Genomic DNA, 19,797 nt, shown 5'->3' with positions numbered 1-19,797 from the left:
TATCTTGACTAACAAATCAACCTTTGTCTTCTTGATGGGATTGTTCCTTTTAATTAAAGAAGTTCCTGGTATTTAGCTTTTTTAAAAAAATACTTTTAGCAGTATTGAGAGCAAGAACAATTCTTTTTCTGGACTTCTTCCTCCTCGTAGAATCATAGAAGAGATTTACAGATAATCTAGACAGGTGTTTCACATAATAGGTGATTCCTGGGTTCTCTATGCAGGTATTTCCCAAGATAAGGACTTCACAGCTGGTTGCTACCAATTCCAAGTTTGCAGATTTGTCATTTTAGAAATATTTTCCTGATAATGATTGTAGATCTGCCTCCCTGCAGTTTCTCTTCAGTGGTCCTAATTTTTCTGTCTACAGTTATTCCTGGTAGCTCTAATCTCAACTTTGCACCTATTCAATGACAGTTATTTTGTCCCACTTTTTTCTTTTCCACGCTAGTAGCTTTTCCCCCAGCTACCTCTCGTGAAATGTGCTTTCTAAGCCTTTTACTATTGTTAGAAGACAAACTTACAACAAATTTAGTTATAGATCTTTTTCTTCTTCTTCTTTTTGAGATGGAGTCTCGCTCTGTCGCTTAGGCTGGAGTGCAGTGGTGTGATCTCGGCTCACTACAACCTCCGCTTCCTGGGTTCAAGTGATCCTCCCGCCTCGGCCTCCCAAGTAATTGGGAGTACAGGTGTGCACCACTAGACCCCAGATAATTTTTGTATTTTTGGTAGAGATGGGGTTTTGCCATGTTGACCAGGCTCTTCTCGAACTCCTGACCTGAAGTGATCTGCCCACCTTGGCCTCCCAAAGTGCTGGGATTATAGGCCTGAGCTATCGCACCCAGCTCCAGCCTTGAAATTCTTTGTCAGATACAGGTTGAGTATCCATTATTTGATATATGAGACCAGAATTGTTCATATTTTGGATTTTTTGGATTTTGGAATGTCTGTAATATACAAATATTCCAAAATCCTCTAGTGAGCATTTCCTTTGACATCAAAAAGTTTTAGATTTTGGAGCATTTCAGATTTTGGATTTTTGTGTATTTGTGTTTTGAGACAGGGTCTCGCTCTGTTGTCAGAGTAGAGTGGCACAATCACAGCTCACTTCAGCCTTGAGCTTCTGGGCTCAGGGGATCCTCCTGCCTCAGCCTCTTGAGTAGCTGGGACTATAGGCATGTGCCACCATGCCCAGCTAATTTTTGTATTTTTATAGAGACAGCATTTCACCATGTTGCCTAGGCTGGTCTCAAACTCCTAGGTTCAAGCGGTCTTTTCACCTCAGCCTCCTAACGTGCTAGGGATTACATGCTTGAGCCACTATACCCCGCCCAGGTTTGAGATTTTTGGATCTGGGATGCTCAGCATATAATTAATTTGGGTTAGGCCACTTTCTCTTATAGGAGTAGAAATCCACTAGTAGGACTCTGGAGAGCTCTCAGTCATTTTCTTATGGGAAGAACATATTTTTATTGAAATAATTTGAATTTGGACAGTGAGTGTGTTGCTTTGGGTGACAAGTGATTTCTGAGTTTAGGAAGGATTGGGAGCAGAGAAAGTGGGGAATAAGGCAGATTTACAGGCTTACTTCTCTACACATCAGCTCAAGTTTCACGTTTAGAAGGTCATTCATGGCCACTTTCTACCCTACTCTTCTTTGGTGTTTTCCCCAATATATATCTTTGGGCGTATGTCATTCCGCATCTAAAAAAGTTGACAAGTAATTCACATATCATAAAACTCACCATTTTAAAGCATACAATTTGGAGTAGGTGTGGTAGCTCATGCCTGTAATCCCAGCACTTTGGGAGGCTGAGGTGGGAGGATTGCTTGAGCCCAGGAGTTTGAGATCAGCATGAGCAACATAGCATGGCAACCCTGTCTGTACTAAAAAAAAAAAAAAAAAAAAAAAAAATTAGCCAGGCATGGTGGTGCACACCTGTAGTGCCAGACTCTTGGGAGGCTGAGGTGGGAGGATCATTCACTTGAGCCCAAGAATTTGAGGTTGCAGTGAGCCATGATCGTGCACTCTAGCCTGGGCCACAGAGCCAGACCTTGTCAAAACAAAACAAAACAAAACAAAACAAAATCATAGAATTCAGTGGTTTTTGGTGTATTCACAATATTGTGCAACTACCACCATTATCTAAGTCCAGGACATTTTCATTACCCCCAAAAGAAACCTCATACCCATTAGCAGTCTCTTCCATTACCTTCATTCACCCAGCCTCTGGCAACCACTAATCATTTTCCTGTCTCTATTCTGGACATTCCATATAAATGGAATCATACAATAAATGGCCTTTTTGTGTTGGCTTCTTTCATTTAGCATAATGCTTTTAGGTTCATCCATGTTGTAGCATGTATCATTTCATTCATTTTTATGGCTGAATAATATTACGTTGCATGGATATACTGCATTTTGTTTGTCCATTCATCCATTGATGAACATTTGGGTTGCATTTTTTTAGCTATTATGAATAATGCTCTGTGAAGATTCAGATATGTTTTTGTATGGACATTTATTTTTGTGTAAATACCTAGAAGGCGAATTGCTTAGTTGTATGTTAATTGTGTTTAACCTTTTAAAAAATTATTTATCACCAGACGTGGTGGCTCACGCCTGTAATCCTAGCACTTTGGGGGTCCGAGGAAGGTGGATCGCTTGAGCCCAGCAATTCAAGACCAGCGTGGGGCAATATGGTGAGACCCTGTCTCTATTAAAAAAAAAAAAAATTAAAACCTGAAAATTATTTTTTTCTTTTTTTTTTTTTTTGTTTTTTGAGAAAGATCTTGCTCTGTCACTCAGGCTGGAGTGCAGTGGTGTGATCATGATTCATTGCAGCCTTGACCTCCAGGGCTTAGGTGTTCTCCCACTTCAGCCTCCTGGGTAGCTGGCATTGTAGATGTGTGCCACCACACTTGGATAATTAAAAAAACAATTTTAATTAGAGATGGGGGTCTCCTTATGTTGCCCAGGCTAGTCTTGAACTCCTGGACTGAAGCAATCCTCTTGCTTGGCCTCCCAAAGTGCTGGGATTACAGGTGTGAGCCACCATGCCTGGCTGATAGTATCTTTTGAAACACAAAAGTTTTAAATTTTGATGAAGTCCAGTTTATCTAGTTTTTTCTTGGTTTCCTGTGCTATAGGTGTCACATCTAAGAAGCTGTTGTCTAATTTAAGGTGATAAACATTTCTCTCTCTCTTTCTTTCGTTTGTTCTTTTGTTCGTGCTTTCATTCGTTCGTTCTTTCTTCTTTCTGAGACAGGGTCTCTCTGTTTTCCAGGCTGGAGTGCAGTGACACGATCTTTGCTTACTGCAGCCTCCACCTCTCAGACTCAAGCTATCCTCCCACCTCAGCCTCCTGAGTAGGTAGGACTCCAGGCGTGCACCATGATGCTTGGCAAATTTTGGTTTATTTTTTGTAGAGATGTAATTTTTTTTTTTTTTAAAGCCAGAGTCTCGCTCTGTTGCCCGGGCTGGAGCGCAGTGGCCTGATCTCTGCTCACTGTAAGCTCCACCTCCCGGGTTCATGCCATTCTCCTGCCTCAGCCTCCCGAGTAGCTGGGACTACAGAGGCCCGCCACCATGCCCGGCTAATTTTTTTGTGTGTTTTTAGTAGAGACAGGGTTTCACCATGTTAGCCAAAATGGTCTCAATTTCTTGACCTTGTGATCTGCCCACCTTGGCCTCCCAAAGTGCTAGGATTACAGGCGTGAGCCACGTGCCCGGCCGAGATGTGGTCTTACTGTGTTGTGCAGGCTGATCTCAAACTCCTGGACTCAAGTGATCCACTTCCCTTGCCTTGCAAAATGCTGGGAATGTAGTTGTAATTTGTTTCTTTAAAGAATTTTACAGTTTTAGCTGTTATATTTAGTTTTTTAAAAAATCATTTCTTTTTTTTTTTTTTTTTTTTTTTTTGTGAGACAGAGTCTCGCTCTGTCACCCAGGCTGGAGTGCAGTGGCCGGATCTCAGCTCACTGCAAGCTCCGCCTCCCGGGTTTACGCCATTCTCCTGCCTCAGCCTCCCGAGTAGCTGGGACTACAGGCGCCTGCCACCTCGCCCGGCTAAGTTTTTGTATTTTTAGTAGAGACGGGGTTTCACTGTGTTAGCCAGGATGGTCTCGATCTCCTGACCTCGTGATCCGCCCGTCTCGGCCTCCCAAAGTGCTGGGATTACAGGCTTGAGCCGCCGCGCCCGGCCAAAAAATCAATTTCAAGTTAATTTTTATACATGATGTGTGAGGTAGGAGTCCAAAATCTTTTTCTTTTTCTTCTTTTGAGATGGAGTTTCGCTCTGTTGCCCAGGCTGAAGTGCAATGACGTGATCTTGGCTCACTGCAACCTCCACCTCCCAGGTTCAAGTGATTCTTCTGCCTCAGCCTCCTGAGTAGCTGGAATTACAGGCATCCGCCACCACGCCCAGCTAATTTTTGTATTTTTTGTAGAGACTGAGGTTTCACCATGTTGGCCAGGCTGGTCTCGAACTCCTGACCTCAGGTGATTCACTCGCCTTAGCCTCCCAAAGTGCTGGGATTACAGACGTGAACCACTGCACCCGGCCCAAAATCTTTTTCTTTTTCTTTTTGGTGTGTGGATATCTAGTTGTCCTTGAACCAGTTATTGAAAAGACTTTTCTTTTTTCATTGAATTGTGTATTATCTTAGCATCCATGTTTTGAGTCAATTGACCCTAAAGGTATGGGCTTATTTCTGGACTTTCTTTTTTGAGACAGGGACTTGCTCCGTTGCCCAGGCTGGAGTGCAGTGGCATCATCTCGATTCACTGCAACCTCTGCCTTCCAGGTTCAAGCAATTCTCCTGTCTCAGCCTCCCGAGTGGCTGGGATTACAGGTGTGTGCCACCACACCCAGCTAATTTTTGTTATTTTTAGTAGAGACAGGGTTTCACTATTTTGGCCAGACTGGTCTTGAACTCCTGACCTCAAGTGATCCACCCGCCTCGGCCTCCCAAAGTATTGGGATTACAGGTGTGAGCCACCGTGCCCGGCCTGGACTTTCAATTCTATTCCATTGGTGTATGTCTATGCCAGTACCACCATGCTTTCTTTCTTTTATTTTCACCCTGTGGTACTACTATCTGCATAAATATGCTGTCTTGATTAATGTACTTTTGTAATATGTTTTGAAATTAGGAAGTGTGAGTTTTCTAATTTTGTTCTTATAAAGATTGTTTTGGCTATTCTGGATCCTTGGCATTTCCGTTTGAGCTTTAGGATCAACTTGGCAACTTTTGCAGAAAAGGCAGTTGGAATTTTGATAGGGAATGCCTTGAATCTGTAGATCAATTTAGAGAGTGTTGCCATCTTAACAATGTTAGATCTTCCACTTCATGAACGTGGGATGCCTTTCCATTTGTTTATGTCTTTAATTTATTTCAAGAATATTTTGTAGGCTGAGTGTGGTGGTGGCTTACACCTGTAATCCCAGCCCTTTGGGAGGCTGAGGTGAGAGGATTGCTTGAGCCCAGGAGTTTGAGACCAGTCTGGCTGACATAGTGAGACCCCATCTCTAAACACACACACACACACACACACACACACACACACACACACACACACACACACACACACACACACACACACACAAGCTGGGTGTGGTGGCTGAGACCCCATCTCTAAACACACACACACACACACACACACACACACACACACACACACACACACACAAGCTGGGTGTGGTGGCTTGCGCCTGTAGTCCTAGCTACTCATCAGGGTGAGGATGAGGTGGGAGGATCCCTTGAGCCCAGGAAGTTGATCTGTGATCCTGCCATTGCAGTCCAGCTTGGGCAACAGAGCGCGAGCCTCTGTCTCAAAAAAAAAAAAAAAAAAAGAAAAAGAAAAAACAAACAAAAAAACCCAAAAAAAAAACCTGTGTGTGTGTATATATAAAATATATTTTGTAGTTTTTAGTGTACAAGTTTTTTATTTTAAATTTATTCCTGAGTATTTCGTTGTTTTGATACTATTGAAAATGGAATTATTTTCTTATTTCATTTTGTGTTGTTGATTGCTGGTAATATAGAAATATAACATTTTTATAGATCTGGTATTCTGTGGCCTTGCTGAACTTTTTTTTCTTCTTCTTTTTTTTTGAGATGGAGTTTCACTCTTGTCGCCCAGACTGGAGTGCAATGGCACGATCTCAGCTCTCTGCAACCTCCGCCTCCTGGGTTCAAGCAATTCTCCTGCCTCAGCCTTCCGAGTAGCTGGAATTACAGGCATGTGCCACCATGCCTGGCTAATTTTGTATTTTTAATAGAGATGGGGTTTCTCCATCCTAGTCAGGCTGGTCTCGAACTCCCGACCTCAGGTGATCCCGCCCGCCCCAGCTTCCCAAAGTGCTGGGATTATGGGCATGAGCCACTGCGCCCTGCTGAACTTGTTTACTAATGCTAGTTGTGAGTGCTTGTGTGTGTGTGTGTGTGTGTGTGTGTATGTGTATATTCTTTTGGATTTCCATATTGTTTTTAAATTATTATTATTTTTTGAGATGGAGTCTCTCTGTTGCCCAGTCTGGAGTGCAGTGGCACAATCTCTGCTCACTGCAACCTCTACTTCCCAGGTTCAAGCCATTCTCCTGCCTCAGCCTCCTGAGTAGGTGGGATTACAGGCATGTGCCACCATGCCCAGCTAATTTTAGTGTTTTTAGTAGACAGGGTTTCACCATGTTGGCCAGGCTCGTCTCTAACTCCTGACCTCAAGTGATCCACCAGCCTCAGCCTCCCAAAGTGCTGGGATTACAGGCATGAGCCACCGCACTTGGCCTAAAATTAAATATATCTTGCCACTGGACTGAGAATCCCTTGAAGTCAGAGATTGTACTTCATTTCTTGTTTCTCTTTCTCTACTGGCAAATGTATGTTCAATTTATGCTGCAGTCAGGTGCTATAGTAGTGTGACTTAGGGGAGCATAATGCTACTAATGACTTGGAAAATGGCACAGAAAGGAAGTGGGGCATTGTAAAACTATTTTTACCTATTATAAAATGCTTCCTGAGGTCCAGGAAAGGCAATTCTCACGTTTGTCTCTGCTCTTCTATACCTCTTGCCCCTAATTGTCCTTTGTTTCTGGAACTCAGAATACTAAGGATCATAAAGTTAGGTGTTTAAGGATAGGAACATTAATTTGATTTTATATATTATTTCCCTAGGGAAATGTGTTCTGGCCTCATTAATGAAATAGTTTTATTTAATTTTTTTTTGAGACAGAGTGTCACTCTGTTGCCCAGGCTGGAGTGCAATGGCGTGATCTCAGCTCACTGCAACCTCGGTCTCCTGGGTTCAAGTGGTTCTCCTGTCTCACCCTCCCGAATAGCTGGGACTACAGGCACACGCTGCCACACCCAGCTAATTTTTGTATTTTTTGTAGAGACGCAGTTTTGTCATGTTGGCCAGGTTGGTCTTGAACGCCTGATCTCAAGCGATCTGCCCACCTCGGCCTCCCAAAGTGCTGGGATTACAGGCATGAGCCAGCGTACCCGGCCAAATTTATTGTTAGTACTGTTGTTATTATTTTTGAGATGGAGTTTCGCTCTTTTGCCCAGGCTGGAGTGAAGTGGCACAGTCTCGGCTTACTGCAGCCTCCATCTCCTGGGTTCAAGCGATTCTTCTGTTATCAGCCTCCCGAGTAGCTGAAATTATAGGCACCTGCCACCATGCCTGGCTAAGTTTTGTATTTTTAGTAGCCAGGATGGTCTTGAACTCCTGACCTCAGACGATCCACCTGCCTGGGCCTCCCAAAGTACTAGGGTTACAGACGTGAGCCACTGCGCCTGGCCTCATGAATTTATTTATTTTTATTTTTTATTTTTTGAGACCGAGTCTAACTCTGTTGCCCAGGCTGGAGTGAAGTGGCACGATCTTGGCTCGCTGCAACCTCTGTCTCCTGGGTTCAAGCACTTCTCCTGCTTTAGCCTCCCGAGTATCTGAGACTACAGGCATGCACCACCACAGCCTGCTAATGGAATTTCACCACATTAGCCCAGCCAGTCTCAAGCTCCTGACCTCTAGTGATCTACCTGCCTTGGCTTCCCAAAATGCTGGGGTTACAGGTGTGAGCCACCGCGCCCAGCTACTTTTTTCATGAATTTAGAAGTATTTATCGTAATGATTGGCTATGTTCATTGTTAATTCTATGTTCAGATTTTTTCTTTCTCTTTTCTTTTTTACTTGAGGTGGGAGTCTCAGTCCCTTGCCCAGGCTCTGGAGTGTGGTTTGGCATCATGGCTTGTTGCAGCCTTGACCTGGTTTCAGGTGATCCTCCCAACTTCAGCCTTATGGGTATCTGGGACCACAGGCATGTGCCACCACACCCGGCTGATTTTTTTGGTATTTTTTTTTGTAGAGACAGGGTTTCACCATGTTGCCCAGGCTGGTCTCGAACTCCTGAGCTCAAGCGATCTGCCCATCTTGGCCTCCCATAGTTCTAGGATTACAGCTATGAGCCACCGTGCCTGGCCCTCAGATTTCTTCTTGAATAAACTCAAGCTTACTTATTTTCCTTTCCCTCTTACTTGCTAAGTTACAGAGACATGGGGGTAACAAACCATTTGCTGTTAAAAGGCAGTATCTGACCCATTTGCTTGTTATATTTCTGTCTGCCTTTTATTACCAGACATGCAGAAATGCTTTTTAAAAGCACACTGTACTTCAAAAAGGGGTAGTTCCCCTTTACTTAATTTTATTTATTTTTTTGACACAAGGTCTCACTCTGTCACACAGGCTGGAGTACAGTGGTGTGATCACTGCTTCCTGTAGCCTCGACCTCCCAGGCTCCAGTGATCCTCCCGCCTTAGCCTACCAAGTAGATAGGACTACAGGCACTCACCACCACATGGACCCGGCTAATTTTTTGCTTTTTTTTTTTTTTTTTTTCTGTAGAGACGAGATCTCACTATGTTGCCTAGGCTGGTCTTTTAACTCCTGGCCTCAAGTGATCCTCCTGCCTCTGCCTCCCAAAGTGCTGAGATTACATGTGTGAGCCACCACACCTGGCCCACAGTTCCCTTTTAATCAGAAAATATTAAAATGATTTTTTAAAAGAATGGATTCTCTGGTGGGTTCACACTTCCAATCTGTTCTAAAAAAAAAAAACCACAAAATAGGGCCAGGTGCAGTGGCTTACACCTGTAATCCCAGCACTTCGGATACCAAGGATGGGAGGATTGCTTGAGGCCAGGAGTTTCAAGACCCATTTGTACAAAAAGTAAAAAATTTTTAAAAACTCTAAGTAGAACAGGTAAAGAAAATGAAATTACTGAAAAGAAAGCAAAAAAGGCCAAGAGTAAAATTAAAATTGAAGAAGATAGGGAAGAAGAAAAAGTAGTAGTGGTAGAAGAAGAGGTCTCTGTGAAGAACAAGAAGAAAAAGGATAAAAGGAAACATGATTGGGCATGGTGACTCACGCTTGTAATCCCAGCACCTTGGGAGGCTGAGGTGGGAGGATCACTTGAGATCAGGAGTTCAAAACAAGCCTGGTTAAGTAGCTCCCAAGGAGGGAGAAAAAAAAAAAGGACCATCCTGGCCAACATAGCAAGACCCATCTCTTAAAAAAAAAAAAAAAGCTAAAAAAATTTATCTGGCCATGGTGGTGTCTGTAGTCGCAGCTACTCAGCAGGCTAAGGCAGGAGGCTTACTTGAGCCCAGGAGTTTGAGGTTACAGTGAGCTATGATCATGCCACTGCATTCTGTCCTGGGTAATGGGGTGAGACCCTGTCTCAAACAATTTTTTTTCATTAATATTGCTAGTTTAATAGGTTAAAAAAGGGATAATCTCACTGTTTTAATCACATCTGATTTTCTTAAAACAATAACATCAGTATTGCATGGTCGTATATCTGATAATTAAAGGTAAGTTTGGGTCACCAAGAATGAGGTTCTCTGATATAGCCAGTTGCTTTAGTACTCAGCCAATTTAGTATGTTCCATTTTAGCAAGTTCTCTTGGGCTGGGTATATTTTAAGAGTGTCAGTGGCTGCCCAGACAGTTGTTCTTTATGAAGCTGAAGTAAGATAACAATAATAGACACAAAAGAAATGTTTGAAGGATATTCTGAATAACTTTGTGTGCTCAGTATAGCTGAGACTTGCTGAGATGCTTCAGAGGCAAACCAGTCAGCCTGTTTCATCAGTCAGAGGTGGGATGCCTTTCAACAGTGTGTTGTCTAAGAGTCTAAGGTAGACTTGCCCAAATTAACAAACTTTGCAATTATCAGTGACAGGCAACTATATTATGGCAGTAATAGCACTGGACTGAGTGTCAAAAGACCAAGGTTCAGGTTTCATCTGTACCATGTAATAGTTATGAGGTCTAGGGCAGATCAGTCTATCTCTTTTCTTATTTATAAAATCAAGGTTGTGAGAATTAAGGGCTTTGTGACTGGAATGGGTGACCTTCAGAATGCTAGTAAGATATTATCTAGTGATACAAATCAAAAAATAATTTTTGTGTATATGGAATTAGTGATGCATTGATGTTTTCAATGAAAATTACATTTCCTTTAAGTTTCATTGGATTATATAGATGGCAGATTGGCTGTGAAATACAAAACTCATGGACTTATTGGAACCACTTTGAGGCCCAGAATAATTCTGCCTTCTCCTAAGGTCATTTACTAAGTTGTAGCTGAGTCAGAATTTGAACTTTAATCTCTAGCATTCTTTCTACTGTGTTCAATTTAATACCACAGGTATTTATATACCTTCTAGGTGTATACACTCTGGTAAGTGCTGTAGGTTATTTTTTAAAAAGTAAAATAGAAGAAACAGTATACACTGACTTTAAAACACTGACTTTATTATTAAAAGTGTCATGATACACACTGTAAATGCTATACTTATTGTGCTTAGGTATGAATGACTAAGTGGGTTTAAATAAATGTCTTAGGAGCCTAGCATGGTGAACTGTGCCCGTAGTCCCAGCTTCTTTGAGATGGACGCTCTGTTGTCCAGGCTGGGAGTGTAGTGACATGATCTCGGTTCACTGCCACCTCCACCTACTGGGTTCAAGCGATTCTCCTGCCTCTGCTTCCCAAGTAGCTGAGATTACAGGTGCCTGCCACCACACCTGGCTAATTTTTTGTATTTTTAGTACAGACAGGGTTTCACCATGTTCTCCAGGCTGGTCTCGAACTCCTGATCTTGTGATCTGCCCACCTTGGCCTCCCAAAGTGCTGGGATTATAGGCGTGAGCCACCATGCCTCACTAGTCCCAGCTTCTCGAGAAGCAGAGGCAAGAGACTCACTTGAGCCTTGGAGTTCAAGTACAACCTGGACAACACAGTGAGATCCTACCTCTAAAATATAAATAAATAAAATAAATGCCTTAAGGAGTTCATGGTGCTTTGTTGAATTGACTCACAATCAAGGATTCAGTTAATCTTCATTAGTTTTTAATTAGTAGAGCTGGATGTTTATTACTTAAATATTCCTTTTTTTTTTTGAGACAGAATCTTGCTCTGTTATCCAGGTTGGATTGCAGTGGCACAATCTCAGCTCCCTGCAACCTCTGCCTCCTGGGCTCAAATGATCCACCTCAGCCTCCTGAGTAGCCGGGATTACGGGTGTGTGCCACTACGTCTGGCGTCTGGCTAATTTTTGTATTTTTTGTAGAGATGGGGTTTTACCATGTTGCTCAGGCTAGTCTTGAACTCCTGAGCTCAATGATCTGCCTACCTCGGTCTCCCAAAGTGCTGGGATTACAGGTATGAGCCATCACATCTGGTCCTTAAATATTATTTAAAACAGTTTTTTTTTTTTTTTTTTTTAATGCTTCTCTGGGCCGGTTGCAGTGACTCACACCTGTAATCCCAGCACTTTGGGAGGCCAAGGCAAGTGGATTGCTTGAGGCCAGGAGTTCGAAACCAGCCTGGCCAACGGGGCAAAACCCTGTCTATACTAAAAATACAGAAATCAGCCAGCCAGCCATGGTGGCGCATGCCTGTAATCCCAGCTACTCGGGAGGCTAAGGCAGAAGAATCACTTGAACCTGGGAAGCAGAGGTTGCGGTGAGCTGAGATTGCGTCACTGCACTCCAGCCTGAGTGACAGAGTGAGACCCTGTCTGGGAAAAAAAAAAAAAAAAGGCTCTCTTGTTAACTTTGAGACAGTAATGGGGAGGTGGTATTATTCAGGCAGTCAGAAGCATAAATGCCCAGACCGCCGCTATATTTTTAAACATAAGAAACTGAAACCCCTGTCTCTACAAAAAATTTAAAAATTAGCTGGGTGCCGTGGCATGTGCCTGTAGTCCCAGCTACTCTGGGAGGCTCAGATGGGAGAACTGCTTGAGCCCAGCAGATAGAGGCTGCAGTAAGCCATGATTGCACCACTGCAATCCAGCTTGGTGCAATCACACCAAAAAAAAAAAAAAAAAGAAAATATAGGGGAGCATGATATTCCAGACCTTTAGTATTGTGTTGAGGTTTTTTTCCCCCTCTACTATAAAATGAGAGTGTTCAGTTTTAAGAGGCACATTTTCAGAGCATGGGTAGAGTCTTTCCAGAATAAAACAGTCTGGCTGGTGATGGAGTAATTAAATTTTTTGAGACATTATTTAAGGAATTACAGATGTTTCATTTAGAGAATAAAGAGGTGGGGACAGTTATTTTCAAATACAGTTGTCCTCGGTATTCATGGGAGATTGGTTCTCAGAGCTCCTGCGGATAAGAAAATCTGAGGATGTTAAGGTCCCATACGTAAACTGATGTACCTGTGCATGTCTTGCAGTATACTTGGCGCATGCCTCTAATCCCAGCTACTTAGGAGGCTCAGGCATGAGAATCACTTGAACCCAGGAAGCAGAGGTTGCAGTGAGCGGAGATTGCGCCTCTGCACTCCAGCCTGGGAGGCAGAGTGAAACGGTCTCAAAAAAAGAAAAATTAAATTAAATTAAATTAAAAAAATATTTATGTGATGGCTGAATCCGAGGATGTGAATGGAACCTGTGGCTTTGGAGGGCTAACTGTATATCAAAGATCTGGCAAGTGGAAGAGGCATTAGATTTAGTGTTTTGTTGCTTTGACAAAAGAACGAGGACCATCAAGTAGAAGTTAAAGAGAAAAACGGAATGTAACTTTCTTATAAGATGGTGAGTTTCCTCATGTTAAAGTAAGATACTGAGTTTAACTTATGTTAAAACAGAGCCAGAGCCGGGCGCGGTGGCTCAAGCCGGTAATCCCAGCACTTTGGGAGGCCGAGACGGGCGGATCACGAGGTCAGGAGATCAAGACCATCCTGGCTAACACGGTGAAACCCCGTCTCTACTAAAAAATACAAAAATTAGCCGGGCGAGGTGGCAGGCCCCTGTAGTCCCAGCTACTCGGGAGGCTGAGGCAGGAGAATGGCATGAACCCGGGAGGCGGAGCTTGCAGTGAGCTGAGATCTGGCCACTGCACTCCAGCCTGGGCGACAGAGCGAGACTCCGTCTCAAAACAAACAAACAAACAAACAAACAAAAACAGAGCCAGGGTATTTAGAGATACTGAGGAGGTAGTTAAGTTGAATGATCTTTAATGCTTTTGTAAATAAGTAGTTCTTAATTTCATTAAATGTATATCCCTTTGAGAATCTAACCCAGCAAAGACCCTGTCCCCAGAAAACTTCTGTGGATATACCATATAGGTATATATTTTCTCTCATACTTGAAAACTACTTTTTGGGGGGCATAGTATTGTATGTTTATATGTATGTTTATTAGTATTGTATTTATTTTCTTTCAGTTTATTGAATTTATTGTTTCTTTTTTCTTCTTTTTGTAGAGATGGGGGTCTTACTATGTTGCCCATGCTTGTCTCGAACTCCTGAACTCAAGCAATCCTCCCACCTCAGCCTCCCAAAGTGCTGGGATTACAGGCGTGAGCCACCCTGTCCAGCCTTGAACTTATCATTCCATTATCTTCTGGCTTACATTGTTGCTTGAGAAGTTAGCCTTGGTGTTAATATCTGTCAGGTATTCTGTGGCATCACTAGTTTTTGATTTCCTCAAACTGCATGACTTGACAGTCATTGGCTTATCCAGATTATGAGAAACTAAGATGTCAGTGCATACAGCAGTTGCTCTGTGGCTATGATTTCTCAGAAAGTTTTTATTCTTTTGATTTGCTCAACACCAAAACAGGCTTCTATATAGTCCACTAGGGATAGTGAAAAATTTGGGGCTTGGTTTAGATTGGAGAGGTATATGGTGGGGTGTCTTATAAGGCTTAACTTTGGGAGGGCCCAGGGCCTTGATTTCTGTCCCCCTTGCCTTGTGTGGCCTTTGAATCAAAAGCTTTAGATTAGGACTTCACAGATTTTAGTGTGCATACAAATCAGATGATCTTGTTATAAGGCAGATTCTGATTCTGAAGGTTTAGTGTGGGACCCAAGATTTTGCATTTCTGATCTATAAGATGATGCTAATCCTGTTGGTATACAGATGACACTTTAAGTTGTAAGGAGTTAGATTGTTATGTTTGAGATGTGAGTGGTATTAGTAATGTTAGTCATGGTTATGAGGTGGTACAGTAGTATATAAAGAATGAAGATGGCCGGGCGCGGTGGCTCAAGCCTGTAATCCCAGCACTTTGGGAGGCCGAGACGGGCGGATCACGAGGTCAGGAGATCGAGACCATCCTGGCTAACACGGTGAAACCCCGTCTCTACTAAAAATACAAAAAACTAGCCGGGCGAGGTGGCGGGCGCCTGTAGTCCCAGCTACTCGGGAGACTGAGGCAGGAGAATGGCATAAACCTGGGAGGCGGAGCTTGCAGTGAGCTGAGATCCGGCCACTGTACTCCAACCTGGGCGGCAGAGCAAGACTCCGTCTCAAAAAAAAAAAAAAAAAAAAAAAAAGAATGAAGATCATTCCATTGTGCAGAGGTTCTTTTTTAAAGTTAATAGACTTTTTTTTTTTTTTTTTTTTTTTTAAAGAGACAGGGTCTTGCTTTGTTACCCAAGCTGGAGTGCAGTGGCATGATCATAACTCCTTGCAGCCTGGAACTTCTGGGTTCAAAGTAGATGGGACTACACGTGCACACTAGCAAGGCTGGCATTTTTTTTCTTTTTTTGTAGAGACAGGTACTTTCTATATAGTGGAGTTGAAAATTTTTCATTGCCTAGTGATGTAACTCTTGGCATAACACATTAGTTTTTCTCTGTCTTTAGATATGTTTAGATACACAGATGCTTACCATTGTGTTACAACTGCCTGCAGTATTCAGTAGTTACATGCTGTACAGGTTTGTATCCTAGGAGCAACAAATTGTACTATATAGCCTAGATGTGTAGTAGGCTATACCAGCTAGGTTTGTGTAAGTACACTCTATGACGGTTGCACAATGATGAAATCACCTAACACATTTCTTAGAATGTATTCCCGTTGTTATGTGATGCTTGACTGTATAATTGTAACCGCCCAACAGGTTCACCTTGCCCACTGCCTCAACAGAGCCGATTTATCAAGACGGGAATTGCAGTAGAGAAAGAGTAATTCAAGCAGAACTGGCTGTGTGGGAGACTGGAGTTTTATTTTTACTTAAATTAGTCTCTCTGAGAATTTGTGAATTGGAGTTTTTAAAGATAATTTTGTGGGTAGGGGACCAGTGAGTCAGGAGTTCTGATTGATTGGGTTGGAGATGAAATCATAAGTAGTTGAATCTGTCCTCTTGTGCTGAGTCAGTTCCTGGGTGGGGGCCACAAGACAAGATGAGCCAGTTTAAATCAATCTGGTTGGTGCCAGCTAATCCATTGCGTATAGGGTCTGCAAAATATCTCAGCTAATCCATTGAGTATAGGGTCTGCAAAATATCTCAAGCACAATCTTGGGTTTTGCAATAATGATGTTATCCCCAGGAGTAATTTAGGGAGGTTTAGAATCCTGCAGCCTCTAGCTGCATGACTCTTAAACCATAATTTGTAATCTTGTTAGAATTTGTTAGTCCTGCAAAGGCAGTCCAGTCCCCAACCAGGAAGGGGGTTTGTTTTGGGAAAACTAACCTAAACTGTAAACTAAGTTCCTCCCAAAGTTAGTTCAGCCCAAGTCTAGCAATGAACAAGGACAGCTTGGAAGTTAGAAGCAGGATGGAGTTGGTTAGATCAGATCTCTTTCACTGTAATAATTGTCTCAGTTATAATTTTTGCAAAGGTGGTTTTATAATGATATGTATATGGAATAGTTTCACTGCCCTAAAAATGCCCTGTACTCCACCTATTTATCCCTACTTCTTCCCCTCAACTGCTGTAACCACTAATATCTTTCTGTCTTCATAGTTTTGCCTTTTTCAGAATGTCATATCATTAGAATTATATAGTATATAGCCTTTCAGATTGGCTTTTTGTCACCTAGCAATATGCATTTGAGGTTTCTCAATGTCTTTTTGTGACTTGATGGCTCATTGCTTTTTATTGCTGGATAGTGTTCCATTGTCTGGGTACACTACAATTTGCTTATGCATTCACCTACTAAAGGCATCCTGGTTGGTCCAAGTTTTGGCATTTGTGAATAAATGTCCACGTGCAGGTTTTTGTGTGGACATGAGTTTTCATCTTTGGGTAAATACCAAGGAGTGCAGTTGCTGGATTGTGTGGTGAGAAAGTATGTTTAGTTTTGTAAGAACCTCCCAAACTGGGTATAACTTTTTTTTTTTTTTTTTTTTTTTTTTTTTTGAGACGGAGTCTCGCTCTGTCGCCCAGACTGGAGTGCAGTGGCGTGATCTCGGCTCACTGCAAGCTCCGCCTCCCGGGTTCACGCCATTCTCCTGCCTCAGCCTCCGGAGTAGCTGGGACTACAGGCGCCCGCCACCACGCCCAGCTAATTTCTTTTTGTATTTTTAGTAGAGACGGGGTTTCACCGTGTTAGCCAGGATGGTCTCGATCTCCTGACCTCGTGATCCGCCCGCCTCGGCCTCCCAAAGTGCTGGGATTACAGGCTTGAGCCACCGCGCCCGGCCTTTTTTTTTTTTTTAAAAAAACACAGGTCTCGCTGTGTTGTTCAGGCTAGGCTCATCTCCTGGACTCAAGCAATCCTCTTGGCTTAGCCTCCTGAGTAGCTGGGACCATAGGTGATTGCAGTTCACCTTGCTGGCTGTACCATTTTGCATTTCCACTAGCAATGAATGAGATTTCCTATTGTTTGACATCCTTGCCAGCATTGGTGGTGTGCTTTGGATTTTGGCCATTCTAATAGGGATAAACTTTTTTTTTTTTTTTAAATGAATTTGAAGTCTTTTTTTCTTATTAATGATTTCTTTTAACCACAGTTGTCACAATTATTGTCTTAATTGGCAATTCTCTGATGACATATGTTATTGAACATCTTTTCATATGCTTATTTGCCATTGGTGTGTCTTTGGTGAAGTGCCTGTTCAGATCTTTCCCTATTTTTAAAATTGGGTTGCTCATTTTCTTTTTTCTTTTTTTTTTTGAGACGGAGTTTTGTTCTTGTTGCCCAGGCTGGAGTGCAATGGCACGATCTTGGCTCACCACAACCTCTGCCTCCCAGGTTCAAGTGATTCTCCTGCCTCAGCCTCCCGAGTAGCTGGGATTATAGGCATGTGCCACCATGCCTGGCTAATTTTTGTATTTTTAGTAGAGATGGGGTTTCTCCATGTTGGCAGGCTGGTCTCTAACTCCCGACCTCAGGTGATCCGCCTGCCTCGGCTTCCCAAAGTGCTGGGATTACAGGTGTAAACCACCGCCCCTGGCCATGTTGTTCATTTTCATATTAAGTTTTAAGAGTTCTTTGTGGCCCGGTGCGGTAGCTCACGCCTGTAATGCCAGTACTTTGGGAGGCCGAGGCGGGCGGATCCCGAGGTCAGGAGATCGAAACCATCCTGGCTAATGCGGTAAAACCCCATCTCTACTAAAAATACAAAAAAATTAGTCGGGCGTATTTGCCAGCGTCTCTAGTCCCAGCTACTTGGGAGGCTGAGGAGGAGAATGGTGTGAACCTGGGAGACGGAGCTTGCAGTGAGCCGAGATCGCGCCACTGCCCTCCAGCCTGGGCGACAGAGGGAGACTCCATCTCAAAAAAGTAAATAAATAAATAAAATAGTTCTTTGTATATTTTGTTTCATTTTTAATTTTTTATTTATTTTGAGATTGGGTTATAAGACTGGCTAAATGTGTTTTTTGTTTTTTGTTTTTTTTTTTTTTTTGGTAAAGACAGCGTTTCGACACTTGCCCAGGCTGGTCTGGAACTCCTGGGCTCCTGTGATCCACCCACCTTGGACTCCCAAATTGCTGGGATTTTATTAGCCACTGCACCTGGCCTCTTTGTATATTTTGGATACCAGTTCTTTATCAGATACATGTTTTGCAAATATTTTCTCCCAGTCTGTTGTGTTTCTATTCTCTTAGCAGTGTATTTTGCAGATCAGAACTTTTAACTTCAATAGAGTCCAGCTTATCAGTTTTTTCTTTCCTACATCATGTTTTTGGGGTTGTATCTAAGAAGTCATTGCCAAACCCTAAGTCACCTAGATTTTCTTCTGTTATCTTCTAGGAGTTTTATAGTTTTCTTACATTTAGGTCTATGATCCATTTTTTTTTTTAATGATCCATCAATTTTTTTTTAATGTTCCATCTTTTTTAATCTTCCACAGTTTTGATGGGTTCTCTTGGACTTTATTCTATAGCAGTTCATGACCATGTACCATTTACAGGCATAAGTGATAAACTTCATAGTGGCTGAGAATGATCAACAAAATGAGTTGCCTTGTGTTATATCATGGTCCAAAGGAAATATGTCAGTGATATATGAGTGACTGAGGTTTTACTCGTTGAGATTACATCCGGGTACCTTTTGGTGATGAAACTGTTTATTGTTTGTTGCACTGTTTATTGTTTGTTGCAGAGTTCTACTGCAGACCAACAATTCCTGGACCCATTTAATAACCCATGTGTATTAAATGTGATATGATTGGGATTTTAAAGGCCAGAGGTTTAAGAGAGAGATGTTCAAAAGTTGTTTTTTTTTTTTTTTTGAGACAGAGTCTTGCTCTGTGGCCCAGGCCGGAGTGCAGTGGCACAATCTTAGCTCACTGCAACCTCCACCTTCCAGGTTCAAGCAATTCTGCTGCCTCAGCCTCCTGAGTAGCTGGGATTACAGCTGTGTATCACCAAGCTGGCTAATTTTTTGTGTTTTAGTAGAGATGGGGTTTCACTATATTGCCCCCAGGGTGGTCTCGAACTCCTGAGCTCAGGCAGTCCGCCTGCCTCACCATCCCAAAGTGCTAGGATTACAGGCTCAGCCTTCTAAAATGCAAGGATTACAGTTGTGAGCCTCTGTGCCTGGACCAAAAGTTGAATTCTCAAATAGTTAAGATATCATGTGTTCATATGGGCCATAAAGGATCAAAGTAAATGTGGCTTGCCATTATTGTAATGTTGCTATCCTGAGTGGGTCTTTTTTTTTTTTTTTTGAGATGGAGTCTTGCTCTGTTGCCCAAGCTGGAGTGCAGTGGCGCGATCTCGGCTCACTGTAAACTCCGCCTCCCAGGCTCAGGCAATTCTCATGCCTCAGCCTCCCAAGTAGCTGGGACTACAGGTGCCTGCCACCATATGCATGGCTAATTTTTTGTATTTTAGTAGAAACGAGGTTTCACCATGTCGCCCAGGGTGATCTTGAACCCCTGAGCTCAGGCAATCTGCCCACCTTGGCCTCCTAAAGTGTTGGGATTAAGGTGTGAGCCACTGTGCCTGGCCCTGATTGGGTTTTTGTCATTATCTGTTCAGTTCATGTAGTTTTGGCTGTTAATTCTGTACTTGAATTATTCAGTCACAAAATCTTTTTACT

The 19,797-nt window shown here is 42.7% G+C and overlaps 1 protein-coding gene across 4 annotated transcripts in view; it reads left to right on the top strand.

Annotated features, from left to right (window-relative positions):
• LOC105480390 (microtubule associated protein 4) overlaps positions 1–19,797 on the top strand; it is a 230,273-nt gene that overhangs the window by 9,067 nt on the left and 201,409 nt on the right. Inside the window, exon 2 of one of the 4 annotated variants that reach the window (XM_071091597.1) lies at positions 3,288–3,373. The exons of the other annotated variants lie outside the window; for them this stretch is intronic. The gene's annotated coding sequence lies outside the window, so the exon portion shown is untranslated. The remainder of the gene's footprint in view (positions 1–3,287; positions 3,374–19,797) is intronic. 4 annotated transcript variants of the gene reach the window in all.

This window comes from Macaca nemestrina, chromosome 2, assembly GCF_043159975.1.
Source record: "Macaca nemestrina isolate mMacNem1 chromosome 2, mMacNem.hap1, whole genome shotgun sequence".
NCBI lineage: Eukaryota > Metazoa > Chordata > Mammalia > Primates > Cercopithecidae > Macaca > Macaca nemestrina.
Note: the sequence above shows the minus strand (reverse complement) of the source record. Positions and strands in the feature narration are given on the sequence as shown.